The sequence below is a fragment of the Centropristis striata genome, chromosome 22 (assembly GCF_030273125.1).
Source record: "Centropristis striata isolate RG_2023a ecotype Rhode Island chromosome 22, C.striata_1.0, whole genome shotgun sequence".
In the NCBI taxonomy this organism is placed as follows: Eukaryota; Metazoa; Chordata; class Actinopteri; order Perciformes; family Serranidae; genus Centropristis; species Centropristis striata.
Genome location: NC_081538.1, coordinates 30588424 through 30607789, shown reverse-complemented (window position 1 = coordinate 30607789; position 19366 = coordinate 30588424). Strand labels below are relative to the sequence as shown.

Here is a 19366-nt window from a genome sequence, read left to right as displayed (position 1 = left end):
TCCATATTGAGCGTTCCGGCAGGCCATCAGTATTTTCACAGATTTTGTTTTTCCCCGGAGGCCGTAGTGGGCTCATTTTTATGAATATACTGGAGATGCTGGTATCATATGAAACTAGAAGATCTAAGGAATCTATAGGCACCATGTGTGTCAGGAAGTTTATAAATAATACTGCAAAGTTCATCGTTTTTTCAGTTTGATTCAGAAACGTTTTTATCAGTGAAGCTTGTTGTTTGTGTGTGTTTGATAAAATGCTGCAGTTGTTGTCGTCCAACATGTTCAGTTCAGTTTGACTGAATACTTTGTTGGTCAGTCTGTGGCTTTGACTCTCATTGTGGAGAAATAAAAAGACTGAAGTCAGATGAATACACTGAGAATTTTCTATTATTGGACAAAACAATTCTGGATTGAATTCTGTTGTGTCCCGTTGGTGGAACGAACTTCTGAACTCCATCTGATCTGTTGAGTCCTGATCGATCTGTAAGAATAAACTGAAGACCAACTCTTTACTGAACACCTTCACTCTTGATCTACACTGACGACTACGATGAATAAATAAAATAACTATTCGCACTGACCGCTCGCGCGACCTAAAAGCACTTGAGTCCTAATAGACTCAAACTGATCTGACGGCTCTGACTCTTTCTATGTTTCTTGACTTCATCCTTGCTTGTCTTGTATTAACTCTCATTTGTACGTCGCTTTGGATAAAATCGTCTGATAAATGACATTGTAGAATTTAATTTTGTGGACACAAAATGCAGTTAAACAGTTAAATCACAACATATTGTATCGCAATACTCACCATATCTCAAAATGCTTAAAATCACAATTATATCGTGCTAAGAAAGTAGGCCGATAAAAAAATTAAACCAACACCAAAGAATGTAATGAAAAACAAGCATTGTTTATAATTCAGGCACATCTAAAGGTGCACAAAAAGCAATAAAAGAACTACAACTGAACAGCATCTGAGGTGGGAGCTATACTTTTTATATTTTAAGATAATACAAATTTACATCATGCTCACAGTGAATAATAACAGAAAAGTGCACAGTGGCATTAACAATGTCTTCCCCTTTGAAATAAACATTAATGGAATAACAAATAACATTTTGGTCACATCTGACATCATAAAGTCCATCATGAAGTTGTAATTAAACAGAACATTAACAACAGCAATACTATTTGTCCGGTGCCTCAGAACATTTTAACGCATTCATTGGTAATTAAACACATCAGTTTGATAAAATAAAGAAGTATTTGTTAGTCCAGGCAGGTTTTAGAACAGGTCTGGTCTGTAGAGTGGTGTTTTATCTGGTTATTAGGATCTATTGGTAGAAGACAGAGTGTGAGTGTGTGATTGCCCAATATCCAGTTTGGTAATAAATGTATCAACACATCTGCCAAATGTGTGTGAACCATTGTTGAGATATGTGGAGGTATGCCGCCCTGCTGGATGATCTCACACACATTCCTCGTGTTATCAATTAATCATCTTTGTGTTTCTGTTTACAGACAATTTATTAACCAAACGAGTGTTTACTGATAATAACTGAGAACTGAACAGTAAATTCCAATCTGCTGCTCCGAGTCTCACGATTAGTCGTCTATTTTCTGATCTCCTCTGAGGATGGAAAGAGAAACACGGATCAATATTTAGAACTTTACATAATACTACCAGTTGGAGAGGAGGTTTGCGTCTCCTGTTGCCATGCCAACGGATTCAACAGCTTCATATTGTATAACTGACTGAACCTGAAATGGCCTCCTACAAAATGCAACTGTGTCTGACCCAATTCTGCTTTAAACTGCAAGACAGCTCGCTCTGTCGCCTCCCTCCACTCTTCTCCTGACATGTTTTTTTTCCTTCTCCCCTCCTCCCCCTCCTCCCTCTCCTCCCTCTCCTCCATATCCTGATCTCCCCTTTACCTCCCACCCTCCTCCTCCCCATCTTCCTCCCGCTCTTCCTCCCTCTTTTCCTCCCTTTCTACAGGATGGGCAGGGCAGCTCCCAGAATACAATCTGAAACTCTGAGACCTCTCTCTCTGCTGCAGGATTACTACACATTACGTACAGTTATACTACAGAAAATACTCCGCCGTTGACTGTAAAAGTACTCCGTCTACCGCGGACTCGGCTCGTCCTACGACAGGAACTACAACACCTTCTGAAACTACTTCATCTGCAGCAGAAAGTCCCACAATCTGCTCCCACTCACAGGATTACAACGATCCAATCCAAAACCCAACCAGAGAGAGAGAGAACCTGGCACCTCAGGCCCAACCAGAACCAGAACCAGAAGCCAGAACCAGAAGCCAGAACCAGAAGCCAGAACCAGACCGAACCAGTACCGGACCAGTAAGCCAGTCGGACTCTGTAGAGCGGATCGGACCGGGCCAAGAAAGACCAAAAGAGACCAGTAGAAATCAGTAAAGGCCATTGGAAAAGTTTGATGGGACTGCTGACGATAGGTGAGTCCACTGAATCTTATCTTTATTATTTCCGCCGAAGTGGTTTGTTTGTCCGTTTTTTTTTTTTGTCGGCAGGATTACGGATTTTAAGGAAACTTGGTGGAAGGATGTAGCATAGGCCAAGGAAGAAGCCATTTATATTTTAGAGAATCTTTTTTATTTTTCACTTGGGACGGCCTTAGTGGAGGTCTCCGTTCTCCCAGTGCCTTTATATTTACTGGAAGTTTTAGGGTTTGAAACTGGGTTGAATCTAGAACCAGTCAGTCATAAAACCATTAACAGGCTCAAGCAGGATGATGGTGCCTGTAACATCAGACATTTTAGAAGCTGCTGACTAAGAATGGGTCAATTTCGGGTCATTTTTTTTGGTTGGTTCCATTTCCTTTATCCTTTATTAAAGCCAATATCCAGTGGTGTAGTGTACACAGGTAAACTGCCTCTTTTTCAGGTAGATTACAGTATACCCACCAATCAGCCAACAAGTCATTGGAATATATAGGAGAATAAACCCACTTCCTCCTCTGTAACCTACCCATCTTCATAATAGGACACTCCCCCCATTAACTCCCACTACACCACTGACAATATCACAAATCACACATTTGCCTTCACTATCTGTACATTAACAAAATCTGTATATAATGTATTTCGGAGGTGTCCAAGGAAAAGTACAACAACTTCAGTTTTGTCTGAGTTTAATGTCAGAAAATTGCAAGTCCTGGAGGTTTTACTGTCTTTACTGCAGACTTCAACTTTAGCCAACTGTTCAGTTTCATCTGGCTTGATTGATAGATATAATTAGGTATCATCTGCATAATGACCAACATTTATGGAGCGTTTCCCAATAATGATAATTATTATTGCTGTTAACATGTATAAACTAAGATTGATCTAATAAAAAGGAGTTAAAGCAGCTTGGTGCAGTACCTTTAATACCAATTTAAAGTCTCTCTAATAGGTTGTTACAATAAATGGTGTCAAACGCACCACTAAGATCTAACACATCTAAATTTATTAGGCCCGACTACATCACAACCACCACACATGTGAGATTATAAAGATGATAATTAGAGCAAAGTTACCTGCAGTGTTAACTAGCTCAATTAATGTTGCATCATTAAAGATAATATGTGAAGCAGTTTACTGGTATTAATAACTTTGTACTGCCATGTTTAAATGGTTTGTAATGTAACTTAAGAACTACATAAAGGACTCTGGAGAGTTTTCCAGGGAAATCCCAGTGATGTGATGTTTATCTGATGGCTCTGGCTCTCTTCAGCTCCCCTACAGCGCTAACAGTGTGCAACACAAGCTAACTTAGGAATGGAGTCAGTTAATGTCAACTGGCAACCAAGAAAGTCAGGGACATTTTTGCATTACTATCTGTTCATACATTGACAAAACTAGGCAATTATTACATGTAAATTACTTAAAATAGAGTCTTTTAACCTCAAGTTTTTTTTGGTCAAAGATTGCACTTTTTTCTCAGGTGCATAACTTCTAAACAACACTCTTGATTTCTTTTCACCACCAATCTTTACTCAAAATAAATATGACTTCCATGTTTTATTCAGCATCAAAGTCATCCAATGATAGTTGTCCATTTCCATGATTTCAGTGCAAACAGGACAGAACTTCTTTTAGTTAACGCGACATGACTTACCAGTGTGAAGATTCACCTCAAACTTAAAGAAATATCTAATATTTTGTAATAGTTCCAAAACAGTTACAAAGTTACAAAATGTAGAGCCAGATTATGTCAAAAAGAAATAAATGGAAGAATACAATCATAGCAATGTACATATTAATGCATCAGTAACTATAATATAATGTAAATTATTCTGAAAAGGTCCATTCACGGCAAAATGAATACTTTTACTTTTGGTATTTTGATCCTAAAAGTTTCTGTGACATTTCTGCACCGTAGTATTAGTACTTTAATCAAGTGAAAGATGCAAATACTTCTTCTACTGCTGTAGATTTGTAGTTAATGGGCTTAAACGGGCTAAAATGGGCTAAAACGGGTGAAACAGCGGTACCGTCTACGGCCTGATTAAGTTCCTGACATTCACTGTGTTCCAGAGATATTTAATGCCTATAAAGTGTTTTCTTTAAAGAGCGCAAATGAGACCTTGTCAGCTGAAAAACACAAACAGAGAGAACCTTGACTCGTTTCATCTCTTTTATCTAGTTTGAAGTAGTAAATGAGCTCTTCTGCCTCCATATAACGTGATCAAACAGTTTTTACATCTCGTCCTTATCGGATACAAAGTGAACGTAACCTAAACTCTAAACCCAGAGGAAGTTACTTGGCAGTGGTGAAATAAGTATTTGTATTTATAATACCTGGTTATTTTCTATTCTTCAACTCCACTACATTTCAGGAGGAAAATATACTACTTCTTATTACATTTAATGGTTTCAGCTTCATAAAAGTGAATATTTGCTGCTTTTTCTTTGAATAATGTCAATAATTGTAATAAATCAGTAATACTTTTGAGGTTTGCACTGTTGGTTGGACCAAACAAACTGTTGTTTCTGGGTAATTGTGATGCCATTTATCTATTTATATCTTTTTTTTTTTAACCAAATTTACAAACCAAACAATCAGTTGATTAACAGAGAAAATAATCAGCAGCTGTGTGATGTTAGTGAGTGAAACTTGGTGTCAGTGTATAAAATGAGCTGCTGGGACCTCCAACTAGAGACCTGGAGCTTCCAGACTAGAGACCTGGAGCATTCAGACTAGAGACCTGGAGCATTCAGAGGATGGATGCTGACACACTAGACTCACAATAAACAGCAACACAACACAAGAGCTGACACACAATCACACAAAACACACAAATCTACTAAATGTCAAAAGTTTCTGAAATCACAGTATGGATGTTTCTCTGCTTTTCTAACGGTCTTGGAGTCTGAATGTGGGATTCTGGAGGGAGTTTTATACATTTTTATCAAATCTTTGGTAAAAAAAAAATAAAAATAAGAAAAACTGTTGCTGCAAAATTTGGGTTGATTTCTTGCACAGATTTGGTGTCAAATTATGTCTTTTCTTCGTGGAGAACTGATAATAATGGTCAGAAATTCATCCAAAATCCCACATCACCCCACTGTGATTTGGTTTCCCATGCTCAGTTACCATTTGTTGCACACATTTGGTGCTAAATTTTGCCTTTTTTTTTTAAACTCAAGAATGGATAAAATTGGTGGAAAATTCTTCCAGAAAGACTGCTGAACTCTATTGAAGACCAGAGGAAAAACCCATGCTGGGATTTTGCTTCCAAAACCTTTTGACACACAAGTGCTCAACCATACGATCGCAGAAAGATGCAAAAATCTGCAAAAATCGCAAATATTTGAAACCAAGTCACAGCATGGATGTTCATCTGGTGTTCCTCAAGTTCCTGGTGTCTTAATATGGTATTTTGATCAATTCTTAAGCCCCAAATGTGAAATTTTATGAGACACAATTGAGCATGGAAATGCGGCAAAATGTGGCAAATTGTGGCAAAATGCGGCAGAATGTGGCAAATTGTGGTAAAATGTGCCAGAATATGGTAAAATGTGACAAAATGTGGCAAAATGTAGCAAAATGCGGCAAAATGTGGCAAAATGTGGCAGAATGTGGAAAAATGCGGCAGAATGTGGAAAAATTGGGCAAAATGTAGCAAAATGTGACAAAATGTGGCAAAATGTAGCAAAATGCGGCAAAATGTGGCAGAATGTGGAAAAATTGGGCAAAATGTGGCAAAATGTGACAAAATGTGACAAAGTGCGGCAAATTTGGCAAAATCCCCTGTCCCCCACCCCTCTAAATAAGAGTAAGGGACTAGAGCTGTATGGAAACGTCTGAAAAGTTAAATAATTTAAACATGACACTGAGTCATTAGTCTGTGCAGGTCACACCATCAGTAAATGGAAACTTATTTGTTCCTGCCTACGATTCTAACTGGATTAATTTACAGGCCGGTCTTGAGGTGGAAATGATTTGAGTCATTAAGCTCCGTCCTGTTTCTGTCCTCCTGCTCAGCGAGGACATTTCTACCACTTTTTGTGTCTGTGAAAGCTGATTTTTTAATGCGGATCACGTCGCGTGTGCAACAGCCAGACTGTGATCATTGTCAGCTGGCCACGCAGACTCTCTTCTCACTATTCTCACTATAAAGGAACATTCAGTCTTTCTGAATTATGCAGGAGGGACGAGCGGCAGGATCGAGTCTGCATCTTTTCATCTTTTGTAGCAAAATATATTACATCAAAAAATGTGTAATACTTCCATTAAGGTTTGTACAAAGTCTTTTGGAAAGTTTGGTAAGTTTTCAAGGTCAGGAACATGCTTGAGTTACAAATTACTTCTTGAAAAATGCTTCATTTTCAACACAATCTGGTGTTTTATCTGCACAGTTAGTCATATAAACCAACAATATTTTGATATTTGAAATTAAACCCATAGTTTTATTATTATCCTGTAGTCCAGGGGCGTGTTTAGGGCCTGAAGCTTGGGCTTCAGTTCCCTAACTGCCAAAATATTTAATAAAAAATAAGCACTAGAGCCGAGTGGGAGTCTAAATTACAGGTTCAGTGTATAAAATGTTTGTACCGTCACTGCACAATGTTTTTATAAACACGGGTCACCATCAGCGGAGGAAGAAGTGTTCAGATCCCTTACTGAAGTAAAAGTACAAAAGCATCAAAATGTACTTAAAGTATCAAAAGTAAAAGTACTTGTTATGCAGAATGGACCCACTCAGACTGTTTTATATATTCTAAATACATGATTGGATTATTATTATTACTGATGCATTTATATAAGCAGCATGTTACTGTTGTGATGGTAGGGCTAATTTTAAGTACTTAATATGTGTCCAGATCAAGGTTATTATAGTTAACGAAAACTAACGAAATAACGAAAACTAGAATTGAAAAAACATTTTCGTTAACTGACATAAAAATAAAAACAGTGACTAACTGAAACTGTATTTTGTGGTTATAAACTAACTAAAACTAACTAAAATTATAGTGAAAATGTCCTTCGTTTTGGTCTTTGTCAACTTTTTTCATCCGTAAACCTTTTTGGTTGATATGAAATCTATTTCATCTCTCTGGTTTTATGACTTAATAAACTTATTGGGGCTGAGATGGATCAGACAAAGGAAATAAAGGAAACATTTATTGTGACCTTATTGAATCTGGCACCCAACAAATACCCCATTACACAACAACTACAACTAATAAAAACTAATAAAAAAAACCTCAAACATTTATGAGAAAAAAAGTGACAACCAACAAATACCCCGTTACAAAAACACTAAAACTAATAAAAACTAAACTAAAACTAACTAAACTAAAACTAATAAAAAAATTATCAAATTTACGAGAAAAAAAAATGACACATTTACAAGAAAAAAGTGACAAATTTACGAGAAAAACTGACAGTTTCATGGGAAAAAAGTGACAAATTTACAACAAAAAAGTGACAAATACAAGAAAAAAGTGACAAATTAACGAGAAAAAAGTGACGAATTAAGAGAAAAAAGTGACAAATTTACGAGAAAAAAGTGACAAATTTACAAGAAAAAGTGTTGTGCCTGAATGCCTAAAAAGTGGCCCAATTATCATCTGTTGATACATGTAGTAGTGTAGTCTGTCCAAAAATAACAGTAAAACACCATATTAGTCAGGCTATAGTATGTCGAATTCTGTCAAAAATGGTCAAATTTAAAATGCTACAAAATGTCCCAATTATAGTCTGATGATTCACATTAGAAATGACAAAAAATCACCATATTATCAACAGTCATGGAAAAAAATTATTAGAACACCATTGTTTTCTTCAGGTTCTTGTTTATTTTAATGTCTGGTACAACTAAAGGAACATTTGTTTGGACAAATATAATGATAACAACAATAATATCTGATAAGAGTTTAATTATAGAGCTGATATCTAGACATTTAACATGGTTTTATTGATAATAACCGAAATCATTATCAATAAAACCATGTTAAATGTCTAGATATCAGCTCCAACAACGCTGCTCTGCTGGGGAACATTTACCTCACGTTCTTTGGTCATTTTGTGTCTTTTGTTGGTAATTTTGTGTCCTTTTTGATCATTTTTACATCTATTTTTGGTTAATTTGTTTCTATTTCAATAATTTTATGTCCTTTTTTGGTCATTTTACATCTATTTTTGGTTAATTTGTTTCTATTTCGATAATTTTATGTCCTTTTTGGTCATTTTTACATCTATTTTTGGTCATTTTTACATCTATTTTTGGTCATTTTTACATCTATTTTTGGTCATTTTTAATTCTATTTTTGGTCATTTTGTGTCTCCTTAGCCATTTTTACATCGACTCTCATGGAAACATTCTTGATAATAACCAAAATCATTATCAATAAAACCATGTTATCAGCTCTTAAATTAAACTTTTATCACCTATTTTTGCTGTTATCATTATATTTGTCCAAACAAATTAACCTTTAGTTGTAACAGATATTAGAAACTGAAGAAAACAAGGTCTAATCATTTTTTCCATGACTGTAGATGTAGTTTTTTTCTTTTCTTTCTCTTTTTCTCTTCTATATGGACTCTTCTTTGAGTCCGAAAATGATAATTGATTACGTAAATCTCAACCTGTAAAGTAACTAAAGCTGTCAGATAATTGCAGTGGAGTAAAAAAGTGCAATATTAACGTCTAAAATGTAGTGAAGTTGAAATATAAAGTTACATAAAATGGAAATACTCATTAACTTAGTAACATTCTTGTCACCGCTGGCACTAAAATCTCTCCTGACATTTTCATATTTGTTCAAAAAATAAAACTTCAATACACATTTTATTGCTGTTGGTATTTCTGAATTCTTCAAACATTTTTTGCATTTATAGTTAATTTAGATGTGATAATTAAAAGGCAGTGACATTTTTGTTTGAAGTACCTTGAAAGCGATTCATTATTTCTCTTAGAAAGTTTTTATCCACCAAAATAAAAGAAAATCTCTTCTCAATTTCCCCTTTTACACCAACATTTAAAGAGCACTTGATGATACCAAGGACTCCAGTTGTTGCAGATTAAATTTTTAATGAGTAAACATGAGGAAAGTCTTGATAGCGAGAGATTTTTTTGGGATCAGATATTTCAATTATTAACCAGTTAAAAGTGACTCATTGATATGAAAGATGTGCAGATGAATCAGCTTCCCGTTGGGTCGGTCTCTGGGAGCCGTGTGGGCAAAAACAGACTCTGAATCTCTGAATCCGACTCTTATCTCTCCCTTGGACGAGGACGGGAGCTGCTGCATTGTTCAGGCTGAGTGGGAGGTTAGCGGCGGCTCGGCTCAGGACAAAAACGGGAAATGATCAAAACGTTGACCCCGAGTTATTTCAGGCTGAAGCCTCCCGCCGCCGGAGTCCAGCAAGAATCTCACCTCCATGTGGAGCCAAACGGACCTGAACATCCTGGAGCTGATCAGCGAGCGCTGCAGGAACCAGAGGAGACGTTACATAACCAGCTCTCTCTCTCTCTGCAGAAACAATGGAGCAAAAACAAGCTCACAGAAAGCTGCTGCTGCTCCCACTGAGAGCTACCTGAAGGACCCATTCACATTTACAACAGCAGGAAGATCACCAGAGACACAAATACTCTCATACTATCACAGAGAAGAGCTGAGAGCTGAGAGTTTAAAGAACAGGAGGAGGAAGAAGAGGAAGGGTTGGACCTAAAACTGGAGGCGAGAGCAGCATCCTGGTGGGCGAGCGAGGGGTTAATGAGCTGCTGCAGAGAGCAAAACCTTCCACACTGCACTCACAAAAAGGCAATTAGATTACAAGTCAAATTAGTTTCTGATTAAAAATGTACCCATGCAAATTTTCACCAAATGTGCTAGATTATGTATGTGTCATAAGTTGTTTGGGTTGATTAATTGCACAAATTTTGCCTTTTCTTTGTCGAGAACTGATCAAAAAAGGTCAGAAATGTATCCAAAATACCAACACAGAAACAGAAAAATCCATGCTGTGAGTTGGTTTCCGACACTCAGTTATGTCCCATAAATTGTTGCAGCAATTTTGGCCGCAACAATTTGGCCGCAACAATTTATTTATTTATTTACCATTTGTTGCACACATTTGGAGCTAAATTTTGCCTTTTTTAATACTCAAGAATGGATCAAATTGGTGCAAGAAGGGAAGGCAGAGGAAGGGTTGGGCCTAAAACTGGAGGCGAGAGCGGCATCCTGGTGGGTGAACGAGGGGTTAATGAGCTGCTGCAAAGAGCAAAACCTTCCACACTGCAATTACAAAAAGTCTGATGAACTTGAGGAACACGAGAGAAAAACCAAATCAAATCTTGATTTAAAAAAACAAAACAGTTTGCACCAAATGTGTTCCATTATGTCTCATCTGTTGCTGCAGATTTTGAGTTAATCTCTTGCACAGATTTGGTGCTAAATTTTGCCTTTTCTTTGCTGAGAACTGATAAAAATGGTCAGAAATTCATCCAAAATACCACATTATAGCACAAAGTTCTTGAGGAACAACCCAGAAAAAGCCATTTGTTGCACACATTTGGTGCCATTTTTTTAAGTCACAAATGGAAAAAAATGGTGGATAATTCCTCCAGAATCACACATTTAGACTGCTGAACTTGAGGAAAACCAAATAAAAACCCATGCTGTGATTTTGGTTCCAAAAGCTTTTGACACTTTAGAGATTTCTGTATTTTTGGACTGGACCTTTATTGAGAACTCTTGAGGTTAGAAGTCAATTGACCACTTTGAAAATCCGCTTTTCTCTCACTAAAACATAGCCGCACTCTATAAAACCCCTTTCAATAGATTTCTTGTGTAATACCAATTTCTTCTCTGTAGCCTTGAAACTGGCTCCACTGAGAGAATAAAAGGTGAGTGTAACGTAAAGGATGAATTGAATCATCCAGTAACTGAGAGTTGAGTTCCTCCAGACTGAAGAAAGGAGTTTTTTCTCTTCAGTCGACTGTAAACGAAGGGAATCATCCCTCAGAAACTCTTTGTAACGGAGCTCTTTCACAGCAGCGTGTCACACATTCCTGTTTGAACAGCTGTCAGAGAGCCGGCTGCCTTTTGTTTTTTCCTTCATTTTGAAGGTTAATCCATGAAACACATTTAACGAGCTTTTATATTCGGAGCAGTGACGCGTGAAAACTGAAAAAAAAACAAACGATTTCACCTTTTTTCAGCGGGGTTGAGTTCTGTCACGATGAATAAAAGTTTCTGTGTTGAAACCGTCAGAACAGGTGAAGATTAAAGCAACACATGAGAGAAAACGCTCCCAGCAGCTCCGGGGTCGTTTTAAAAGTGCTTCGTCAGGTTTTGCACAATTTGTTTGCTCGTTAATTCGTCTCGGAGGGGTCGAACCTGCTCATCAGACTCATCAGACTCCACGGAAAACATTATTATCATTCAGGGCTGATTCTCTATCAGGCTGTTGACCTCTTCACCCTCACAACAACAAAAGGTTTTTGTTTTTTAATGGCAGGAAGGTGAATCAGAGCCTCTGATTGGTGCATCTGAAGTGACCTCAAAACATCTTTATGGGTTCTATGGGCATCAACAAGTCTCCTGTTTACAGACATACCCACTTTATGCAAAAACCATGCAGTTTTGTATGCAATAGACTGTGATTTTGTCCTCTTGTGTGTGAGTCTTTGTGCATCCTGGGGTCCCTAAACAGTCTGTGAGCTGCATAAATCGGGTCTGACTGGAAAGCTGAGACTCTTGTGGATTCAATGAGTCCAAATGACAGTTTTCAAAGGGTTCTCTTGACTTCTGACCTCAAGATATGTGAATGAAATGTGTTCTGTGAGTACCCACGAGTCTTCTCTTTACAGACATGTCCACTTTATGCTGTAAAATTAGTTAATTTGTCCTACTGCATCTGAATATTTCTGCATCCTGGGGTCACTAAGCAGTCTGTGAGCTGCAAAAATCGGGTAGGAAATCGGCAAAATGGCTCATTTTTTAATAGTAAAACAATAATTTTCCCAATTTCCCTATTTCTAAATGTTCATAAGAACATTCCTAATTCTGTTTTTCTCATTTCTAAATGAAAATCTGTCGAGTGCAAAGCACACAGTTTATTTCCTGCAGTAAAATGTGTTATTGTGTCCTCTTGTGTGTGAGTCTTTGTGCATTCTGGGGTCCTTAAACAGTCTGTGAGCTGCATAAATGGGGTCTGAGTGTAAAGCTGAGACTCTTACAGACTTAGGGAAAGATTTAGGAATGTTCTGATGAACTTTTAGAAATAGAGAAATTGGGAAAATGGTTGTTTTAGTAATAAAAAATGAGCCTTTTTGCTGATTTCAACCTGATTTATGCAGCTCACAGACTGTTCAGGGACCCCATGATGCACAATTATTCACTTACAAGAGGACAAAATCTCAGTCTACTGCATACAAAACTGCATGGTTTCTGCCTGAAGATGCATGGGATTTTCATAAAGTGGGCATGTCTGTAAAGGAGACTTGTGTATAAAATGAGCTGCTGTGACCTCGAGGATAATGTTCTAAAGGTCGTTGTGTCTGATTGTTTCGCCTTTTTAAATTAAATCTTGATTAATAAAAACTCAATTTGCACCAAATGTGCTCAAAATTATGTCTCATAAGTTGTTGCTGCAGATTTTGGGTTGATTTCTTCCACAAATTTGGTGCTAGATTTGAAAAAAGAAGTGTTAAAAAAGGTCAGAAATTCATCCACAATGCCACATTTATAACGCAAGGATGGAATGATTTGCATTAATCGGGTAATTTAGTGCAAAATTTTGCCTTTTCTTTGTCGAGAACTGATACAGATGGTCAGAAATTCATCCAAAATACCACATTATAGCACAAAGTTCCTGAGGAACAACACAGAAAAATCCATGCTGTGATTTGGTTTACCATGCTCAGTTATGTCTCATAAGTTGTCACAGCAATTTTGGGGGTTGGTACCATTTGTTGCACACATTTTGTGCAAATTTTGCCATTATTTTAAAAACTTGAGAATGGATAAAAATGGTTGAAAATCAGTCTAGAATCTCACATTAAGACACCAAGAACCCAGAGAAAAAAACATACTGTGATAAAAATGGTCAGAAATGCATCGAAAATACCACATTTATAATGTACCACATGTACCACATGTATTACTGAAGATTAAAATCCCACATGAGAAATGCTCCCAGCAGCTCCAGGGTTGTTTTAAAAAGTGCTTTGTCAGATTTTGCAGCGTTTGTTTGCTCGTTAAAGCGACTCGGAGCGGCCGAACCTGCTCGTCAGCCACAGAAAACATTATTATTACTGATTCTCTATGGAGGTGTTGACCTCTTCCCCCTCAGAACACCAAAAGGTTTTTGTTATTAAATGGCAGGAAGGTGATTCAGAGCCTCTGATTGGTGCATCTGAAGTGTTTCCTGAAGTGGAGAGAAACAATCGAAGGCTGAAAAATCACAGAAAGACCCAGCAGCTCAGAGTTGATTGCAGAGGCAGGAAGTGGACAGAGATGAGTCATGTGGCTCCGTATCTAAAGGCTGCACCGTCGGTTCAATCAGCACAGTCAGTTCGCTAATATTACATAAACTGCTAATCTGCTGTTTGAGCTCCGTGTTTACTGTTCTGTCAAAACAGCGAGTTCATCAGCGCCACAGAGAGCGAACGCCGTGATAACGACGTGTTTCTGTTACACAACCAACCAGAACTCATAAAAAAGTTTGATCTTTTGTGGAAGTCAGAGTCCTTCACCAGTAAAGCAACTTTTTATTGTTATTTTGGGGAATTGAATCCCTTAATTAGATGCTTTTGAACAGTTTGAGATACCACTAACCAAAAAACAACCTTTTTCTCATGGCTGATAGAAATATATATATATATATTTTAGACAGAAATTAAAGGTTGATGGTTGCTTTGATAAATATTAAAGCGTAATTTTAATTTTAATTTTTAATTTTAAGCGTCTTCCTATTGGAGCTGAGGTGTTATTTTAACATTTAGAGATGTTTCTGGTGGAGCTGCTTCTTCTGCTGAGAATCATTAATCAACGTGAGATCATTTAAAATGTCTTAATTACAAACCAGTTTTTTGACAGTTTGGACGATATGAAAATAGAAACGATCACTCAAGCCTGTTAGTGTCTCAAAACGGTTGATTGGTTGGTTGGTTGGTTGGTTGGTTGGTTGGTTGGTTGGTTCGTAAGTTGGTTGGTTGGTTGGTTAGTAAGTTAGGTGGTTGGTTGGTTGGTTGGTTAGTTAGGTGGTTGGTTGGTTGGTTGGTTGTTAAGTTAGGTGGTTGGTTAGTAAGATAGGTGGTTGGTTGGTTGGTTGGTTGGTTGGTTGGTTGGTTGGTTGGTTGGTTGGTTGGTTGGTTAGTAAGTTAGGTGGTTGGTTGGTTGGTTGGTTGGTTGGTTGGTTGGTTGTTAAGTTAGGTGGTTGGTTGGTTGGTTGGTTGGTTGGTTGTTAAGTTAGGTGGTTGGTTGGTTGGTTGTTAAGTTAGGTGGTTGGTTAGTAAGTTAGGTGGTTGGTTGGTTGGTTGGTTAGTAAGTTAAGTGGTTGGTTGGTTGGTTGGTTGTTAAGTTAGGTGGTTGGTTAGTAAGTTAGGTAGTTGGTTGGTTGGTTGGTTGTTAAGTTAGGTGGTTGGTTAGTAAGTTAGGTAGTTGGTTGGTTGGTTGGTTGTTAAGTTAGGTGGTTGGTTAGTAAGTTAGGCGGTTGGTTGGTTGGTTGGTTGGTTGGTTGTTAAGTTAGGTGGTTGGTTGGTTGGTTGGTTGTTAAGTTAGGTGGTTGGTTAGTAAGTTAGGTGGTTGGTTGGTTGGTTGGTTGGTTGGTTGGTTAGTAAGTTAGGTGGTTGGTTGGTTTGTTGTTAAGTTAGGTGGTTGGTTAGAAAGTTAGGTAGTTGGTTGGTTGGTTGGTTGGTTGTTAAGTTAGGTGGTTGGTTAGTAAGTTAGGTAGTTGGTTGGTTGGTTGGTCGGTTACCAACCGTAAGTTAGTTAGTTAGTTAGTTAGTTAGTTAGTTAGTTAGTTAGTTAGTTAGTTAGTGTCTTAAAAATTGACAACATATTTCAAAATTAAAAAAATCTTTTTTTTCTCGTCGATTAGCCACTTTAAATCTCGTAAATCTGCAACTGTTTTTCACATAGATTTTCTACTTTTTCCCCCCGCAGATTTGACACTTTAATCTTGTAAATTTGTTAGTTTTTTCTATAAATATTAGCCCCCTCCCCCGGATCCATATTTTTTCTTTTTTCATACTTGGCCCTGATACGCCGTCATAGGAAACATATATATATTATTAAGCAGCAGAATATGTTTTGTCTTCTTTCTTGTAAATTATCTTGTCAGATTTATTTTTACAGACTTAAATAAATGAGGGTTTTTACTGTAGACTTTACAGTTAATTCAACTGACTGAACAGAGAGAAATAAAGGAGATTAGTTCTCTATAAACGGTGAATGTTTGTGGTCGACCTGTCCGTGACCTGAGCCCAGTGCATGCTGGGAGCCTCTGCATGAAAGAGGAGGCATGAATGAGTGTGATTTCTGTGGCATTTGAAAGGCATGAAGACATGTGGCGGAGGATTCCTCAGCAGGGCGAGACGTCAGCGCCAAACATGGCTGTAATTACCGAGCTTTTACTCTGGTAAATGAGAGGAAGTGATTCATGGCGAGCAGCGACTCGCTACCTTTAAGATGTTCAGGATATTGACTTTCACGGCGAGTTAAACGCTGTTTGAAAACTCTCTCTGCTGGTGCCTTCAAGGACACTCAGACATCTGAGCGTGAAGAGGCCACCGGCTCAGCTGCAGCGTCTGAAAAAGACTAAATTCATCCAGTTTAAAGCTCGCTGGGAGATAAGAGGAAGACTTTTATAGAAGAGAGTCTAGAGGCTGAGGGCTGAATGGATCCAGGCAGATTCACACACATTTCACTCTGTTTTTACAGCTTTAAAGGAGTTTAAATGGCTCAAACAACCAGAATCTCAAATATAGGAAACAATTTGGTCTTTAAAAAGCTTCCAAATAACATAGAATCACCCTTTTTCAGTTGGTTTTAACCAAATATAAAGAGCGGAAATTCATAAATATTCATTGGGTAAAGTACTAGTTTACTTAATAAACAGGGAGTAGGTGGTTAAATGCAATTATGCATTTTTTGCATTGTATAATTTATATAATTAAGACTAAAGTATGTAAAAACCTCATTTATTTAAGTCTGTGTTCCTCGAAAGTCCAACAAAAATAAATCTCTCAAGATAATTTACATGAAAGAAGACAAAACAGAATATGTTTTGTCTTCTTTCATGTAAATTATCTTGTGAGATTTGCTGCTTAAAAATATAGATTTTTTTTCTATGACGGCGCATCAGGGCCATTTATGAAAAACAAAATACGGACCCGGGGGAGGGAGGCAGCAAATCTATTTGCAGATTAACGAGGTTTAAAGTGGCAAATTTGCAAGAAAAAATCTATGTGCAAATCTATGTGAAAAAAGTCACAAATTTACAAGATTTAAAGTGGCAAATTTGTGAGAAAAAAGCTGCAGATTTATGAGACAAAACACTATTCTTCCAACGTTTTTTCTCAAAAATCTGCAACTTTTTTCTCTCAAATTTGCCACTAATTCTCTTAAATCTGCAACTTTTTTTGTCACGTAGATTTGCCACTTTAATCCTGTAAATTTGCATTTTTTTTCTCAAATTGTATTTAAAATGTATTTAAATGTAAATACCTATAGAATTACTGATTTTTTTAATTTCCTCCATATATTAGACATTTTTTAACCAAAATGTGCGGAAAATTGTTATATCTTCTATTTTTGAGTCTGTTTATATTGAAAATAATGTTCCTAATTTTGTTTTTATTCTTGTTTAAATTGTTAGTAAGTTTATATTTCTTGTTAATATTGCTTCTTTACTATTTTTTCTTTCTATTTTTTTCTGCTGAAACACTGGAAATCTCCTCGTTTTGTGCATATTTTTATTTATTAGTGGTGAAGTTTAGACATTCTTTACCATAACAGGGGGAGAAAGGGTGTTTTTAAAATAAAATGTATTAATTTTTTATTATTATTAGCTCCACATTTTAAACATTTTTACACAAAAGATAAAAATGTACTCAATATATTAGACATTCTTCACCAAATGGGAGGAAAAGTGTTAAAAATAAATGTATTTTATATATAGTCGCTAATTTTATATTTTTTCTTGTTTAAATTTTTAATACTTTCTTCTTAATATTGCTTCTTTCTATTTTTGCTGCTGAAACACTGAAAATCTCCTCGTTTTGGACCAAAATCAAAATCTTACCTTATGTTATTATCTCTATATTTTAGACTTTCTTAACAGAAGCAAGAAAAGCAAGTATTTAACATTTAAATCATCTGTTTCATGTCTGATTATTGATCTATTGATGTTCATAAATCAGTAAAAAAAAAAAAAAAAAAGATCTTTAACACAGATTTCCCCTCGTCATGAAAAAAAAAGAGAGAACAGAGAGTCAGCAGGTAGGATGAGGAGTTTTTTTCTTTCTTTTTTTTAAAACGGGAACTGCGAAAAAATTGTTCAACTGCGTTGCCATAGCAACAGCGAGCATGTAGATCAGGGGGCTTTTTTTAACACACACACACACACACACACACACACAGAGTGACAGTGTGAGGTTAGCACAGGATTCCCTGCTATTCCAGTTTCTATGACAACTCACAACTCGTCCTCCTCTCTCGCTCCGTCTGTCTCTTTCATCTCTTTCATCTCTCTCTCGCTCCTCTACAGGCAGCCGGCAGCTCCGTAATCAGCCGTTAATTAGAAACCTAAAGACGATAATTAAACACGTAATATTAACGAGATAGCAGCAGCAGCAGAGGACCGACCGGATCGGACCGACCGGGGCTGTCCTCAGGACGGGGTCGCCGCCTGATCCGTAACGAGTACCTGATCCGTAACGTGTACCTGATCCATAACGGCTACCTGATCCGTAACGGGTACCTGATTCGTAACGGGTACCTGATCCATACTGGGTACCTGATCAGTGACGGGTACCTGATCTGTAACGTGTACCTGATCTGTAATGGGTACCTGATCCGTAACAGGTACCTGATCCGTAACAGGTACCTGATCCGTAACAGGTACCTGATCCGTAACGGGTACCTGATCTGTAATGGGTACCTGATCCGTAACGGGTACCTGATCCATAACGGGTACCTGATCCGTAACGGGTACCTGATCCATAATGGGTACCTGATCCGTAACGAGGTACCTGATCTGTAATGGGTACCCGATCCATACCGGGTACCTGATCCGTAACTGGTACCTGAGCCGTAACCTGTACCTGATCCGTAACGGGTACCTGATCTATAACGGGTACCTGATCCGTAACGGGTACTAAGAAAATAAATGCTGCAGTGAAAATTAATATAATTCAGGATTACAACACCCTGTGATGTCATAATGCGACCCGTTCTCACCAATCTGCTACAAATAACTCGACTTTAAACCGTCAAATTATGTGCAATGCATACGCCAAAATACAATCGCATGGTTTACTTTTGTTCCCGTGGAACACCAACGCTGTTCTCCTGCTCTCATTTTACATCGTTTTTATGTCCTTTCTGGTAAATGAGTGTCTTTTTAGGTAATTTTTACATCTTTTTTTTGCAATTTTGTGTCCTTTGGGTTTTTTTTTCCAAGTGTCATTTGGTTAATTTTTTACATCTATTTGGGTAATTTTTTGTAATTTTGTGTCTTTTTTTGGTCATTGTGTGTCTATTTTGGTCACTTTTCCATCTTTTTTTTGTGCCTTTTTTTCTTCATTTTGTGGTCATTATTACATTTGGTCATTTTGTGTCTTTTTTGGTCATTTTGTGGATTTTTGGATGGTCATTTTAAATATTTT

General features: G+C 37.2%; 1 protein-coding gene across 1 annotated transcript in view; it reads left to right on the top strand.

The window, feature by feature from the left end:
- Positions 1–19366, top strand: part of shank3b (SH3 and multiple ankyrin repeat domains 3b) — a 62545-nt gene that overhangs the window by 9088 nt on the left and 34091 nt on the right. Inside the window, 1 exon segment of the mRNA XM_059325927.1 lies at positions 1997–2474. The gene's annotated coding sequence lies outside the window, so the exon portion shown is untranslated.